Source organism: Chrysochloris asiatica, unplaced genomic scaffold (assembly GCF_000296735.1).
Source record: "Chrysochloris asiatica unplaced genomic scaffold, ChrAsi1.0 scaffold00186, whole genome shotgun sequence".
Lineage (NCBI taxonomy): Eukaryota > Metazoa > Chordata > Mammalia > Afrosoricida > Chrysochloridae > Chrysochloris > Chrysochloris asiatica.
The window spans coordinates 3,264,055-3,269,075 of record NW_006408704.1 but is presented as its reverse complement, the minus strand read 5'-3'; positions in this window follow the sequence as shown (position 1 = coordinate 3,269,075).

The window sequence follows — 5,021 nt, the reverse complement described above, 5'->3', positions numbered from 1 at the left end:
AAAAAAAAAAAAAAAGAATTACTACCATTTCTTCTTTATCCATCTGGAATTTATTTTGATGTAGTAAGTAAGATATGGATTCAACTTAATTTTATCCCCATAATAACTATCCAGTGTTTTCAGCAGCACTTAGTAAATAATCCTATTTTCCACTGATCTGAAATTTCACATTAATTTTATATTAAATTTCTGAATGCATTAGGTTTACTTAAGAACATTTTCTTCACTGATATTTCTGTATCTTGATGCACTAGTATCACACTGTCTAATTATTGGAGCTTAACAACATGTTTTAATGGCTGGTAGAGCTAGTCTCTCCCTTTCCATTCTTCTCTTTTAGAATTCTCTTAACTATGCTTGGATTTTTGTTTTTTAATATGAATTTCAGATTCAATTTGTTTGCCCCCAAATCTGTAGGTATTTGTTAGGGTTCTGTGTCAACTTGATTAGGCCAGGATTTCTAGAGGCTTATTCCTATGGTGATGAAACCTAATGCAGGCATAGTTAACTCTATGATGAATGACTGAATAGTCAATCAATTAAAGGGATGTTTCCTTGGGGGTGTGGCCTGCTCCCATTATAATGAACACTAGGGAGGGACTCTCTCTTCCACTGGGGACTTGATAATTGCAAACCATTTCCTTGATAATAAACTTCATATATATATATATGTTGTTGTTGTTGTTGTTAAGTGCCGTCAAGTCGGTTCCGACCCTGTACAGGGTTTCCGAGGGTGTAAATCTTTATGGGAGTAGAAAGCCTCATCTTTCTCCCATGGAGTGGCTGGTAGTTTCGAACTGCTGACCTTATGATTCGAAGCCCGATTCGTAACCACTACACTACCAGAGTGCTTATATATGTTGTTGTTATGTGCTGTGGAGTTGATTCCAACTCATAGTGATGCTATACAGGGTTTCCAAGGCTGTAAATCTTTATGGGAGCAGAAAGCCTCATCTTTCTCATGCAGAACAGCTGGTAGTTTCGAACTGCTGATCGTGAAATTAGCAGCCTGATTCATAACCACTACACTACCAGAGCTCCATATATATAATTTTGTTAAATGCTGTAGAGTTGGTTCCAACCCATAGCGACCCTGTATAGGGTTTCCAAGGAGCAACTGGTGAGTTTTAATTGCCAACCTTGCTGTTCAAACTGACTTTGCAGTCCAGTGCATTAACCCACAGTGCCACACCATATATATACACGTATAGTTCATCAGTTTTAATTCTCTAGAAAACCGGTCCTAAGACAGTATTTTATATTGAGATGACATTAAATTTACAAACTAAGGAAGAAATGACATCTTTATGATATCTCATCCTCCTATCCAAGAACATGCTATATCTTTTTATCTTTTGTCAAGTTTTCTTTTGTGTCTCTTAATAATATTCATTTTCAAAAAATACCTCTTGTCAAGCTTACTGAGGGATAATTGATCTTTTGTATTGCTCCTGTAAATAATGTTTCTTTGGCATGATACTTCCTAACTGGATGTTTTGGGCAACAATTTGAACTCTCCACTCTGGCTGTGGAGACCTGGTGTGGAGCTGTAGGATAAGCACTGGACAGCAAGGTCAGCCGTTCAAACTCATCAGCTGCTCCTTGGAAACCCTACACAGGGTTGCTATGAGTCAGAATCTATTCAAAGGGCACTTAACAACAACAATAACTCTGGCTGTATTGCCTCAGGCTGTCTTGGGGAATTTCCAATCCGATTTTAACTGGGTTCTAGTTCTTGCTCCCATCTTTCAGGCAAGACTCAGATTTCTTAAGAGATGATGGCCATAGGGGATTCTGAACAATGGGATACCATTGTTTCCAACTCATAACAACCCTATGTAGGGTTTCCTAGAGCAGCTGGTGGACTTGAACTGCTGACGTTGCAGTTACCAGATCAGTGCTAATCCTATAGTGCTACACCAGGGTTCAGTACGAATATTTTTTTCTTGTTTTTAGGGGCTGCTGTTGTCTGACCCATAGTGACCCTATGTACAACAGTACAAAACACTACCTGGTCCTGCATCATCCTCATAATCACTGATTCACTAGAGCCCATTGCTGCTGTCAGTGTGCCCATCCATCTCATTAGGGATCACCCTCTTTTCTCCTGATCTTCCACTTTACAAAGCAGGATGTCCTTATCTAGGGACTGGTCCCTCCTCATAATATGTCTGAAGTAAAAGAGATGAAGTCTGACCATTTTGGCTTCTAAGGAGCATTCTGGCTGTACTTCTTCCAACACAGATTTGTTTGTTCTTCTGGCAGTCCATGGTACTTTTAATATTCTTCTTCAACAACATAACTCAAAGTCATCAATTCTTCTATGGTCTTCCTTATTCATAGTCCAACTTTCACATGCATATGAGGCTATTGAAAGTACCATGGCTTTGGTTAGGCACACTTTAGTCCTCAAACTGACATCTTTGTTCTTGAACACTTTAAAGAGGTCTTGTTCAGCAGATTTACCTAATGCAATAATATCATTTGATTGCCTAACTGCTGAAGAAAAAAGTTGTCTTTGACAACTTCAATCTTTTCTCCATTTTTATGGATGTTGTTCACTGGTCCAGTGATGAGGATTTTTGTTTTCTTTCCATTGAGGTGCAACCCATACTGAAGGCTGTGATCTTTGATCTTCATCAGTAGTTTAAGTCCTCTTCCCTTTCCAGCAAGCAAAGTTGTATCTGCTGTATATCAAAGTTTGCTAATGAGTCTTTCTCCAGTCCTAATGTGGTGCTGTGGGTTAATGCACCAGACTGCAAAGCCGTTTGAACTGCAAGTTCAGCGGTTCAAGCTCACCAGCTGCTCCTCGGAAACCCTATACAGGGTCACTATGGGTCAGACCCGACTCGACGGCACGTAACAACAACAACAATGTCACATTCTTCATATAATCCAGCTTCTCAGATTATGTGCTCAGCATAAAGAACGAATAAGTATGGTGAAAGAATATGACCCTGGTGCACACCTTTCCTGATTTTAAACAAATCAGTGTCCCCTTGTTCTTTTCGAACAACTGCCTCTTGGTCTGTGTACAGGTTCCTCATGAGCACAATTAAGTGTTCTGGAAAACTCATTCTCCAAAATGTTGTCCATATTTTGTAATGATACACACAGTCAAAAATGTTTGCATAGTCAATGAAGCACAGGTAAATATCTTTCTGGTATTCTCTACTTTAAGCCAAGATCCATCTGATGTCAGCAATAACATACCTTATTCCACATTCTCATCTGAATCTGACTTGAACCTCTGGCAGTTCCTTGTTAAAGTACTGTTACAGCCATTTAAAAATTATTTTTTGCAAAATTTTACTTGTATGTGATATTAATGATATTGTCCAATTATTTCTGCATTCTGTTGGGTCACCTTTCTTTGGAATGGGCACAAATACAGATTTCTTCCAATCAGTTGGCCAGGTAGTTGTCTTCAAGATTTCTTGACATAGATGAGTGACTGCCTCCAGTGCTTCATCAGTTTGTTGAAAGATTTCAATTTGTATTCTATCAATTCCTGGAACCTTATTCTTTGCCAATGCCTTCAGTGCACCTTGGACCTCTGCTTTCAGGTTCATTGACTCTTGATCATATGCTGCCTCTTGAAATGATTGAATAGCAACCATTTCTTTTTGGTATAGTGACTCTGAGTAGTCCTTCCATTTCTTTTGATGCTTTCTACATCATTCAATATCTTGCCCAAATATTCATACAGTATTTCAAGTCAAGGCTTGAATTTTTTCCCTCAGTTCTTTCAGCTTGAGAAATGCTGAGTGTGTTCTTGCCTTTTGGTTTTCTAAGTTCAGATCTTTGCACATTTCATCATAATATCTGATTATGTCTTCTTACGTTGCCCTTTGAAATTTTCTTTTCAGCTCTTTTACCTCATTTCTTCCATTAACTTTAGCATCTCTGTGCTTGAGAACAAGTTTCGGAGTCTCTTCTGTCATGCATTTCATTTTTTCTTTATTCTTATTCTTTCTTCTTAATGACTTTTTGCTTTTTTCTGTATGATGTTCCTGAAGTCATCCTACAAGTCTTTTAGTTTTCAGTCATTAGTGTCTAATGTATCAAATCTGCTTCTTGAGTTGATTTCTAAATACAGGTGAAATATGTTCAAGGTCATATTTTGGCTCTCATGGACTTGTTTTAATATTCTTCAGCTTCAGCCTGAACTTGCGTATAAGCAATGATGTTCTGTTTCATAGCTTGACCCTGGTCTTGTTTTGGCTGATGATATGGAACTTTTCCTCGGCATCTTTCCACAGGTGTAGTTAGTTTGATTTCTGTGTATTCCATTGGTGAAGTCCATGTGTATAATCAACTTTAATGTTCTTTTAAGAAGGTATTTTCAAGGAGGAAGTCATTGGTCTAGCAAAATTTTATCATGTCATCTCCAGCATCCTGTCTATCATCAAGGTCATATTTTCCAACTACTGATCCTTCCTTTTTGCTCTCAACGTTTGCATTTCAATCACTAGTAATTATCAACACATCTTGATTACATGTTTGATCAATTTCAGACTGAAGAAGTTGGTAGAATTCTTCAACTTCATGATTTGTGACTTTAGTGGTTAGTGTGTAATTTCGAATAATTGTGGTTTTAACTGATCTTCCTTGTAGGCATATGGATTTTATTATATTACAGACAGCTTTATAATTCAAGATAGATCTTGAAAAGTTCTTTTTGATTATAAATGTGACTCTATTCCTCTTCAATTTGTCATTCTTGGTGTAGTAGACCATGTGACTGTCAGAGTCAAAATGGCCAATACCAGTCCATTTCAGCTCACTTTTGTTGTTTTTGTTGTTGTTAGGTGCCATTGAGTCGGTACTGACTCATAGTGACCTTATGCACAGTAGAATGAAACACTGCCTGATTCTGGGCCAACCTCACTACTGTTGCCACACTTGAGTCCATTGATGCTGCCAATTGGCCAATCCATCTTGTTGAAGGTCTTCCTCTTTTTCTCTGACCCTCCACCTTACCAAACATGATAACCTTCTCCAGTGACTGCTCCCTCCTG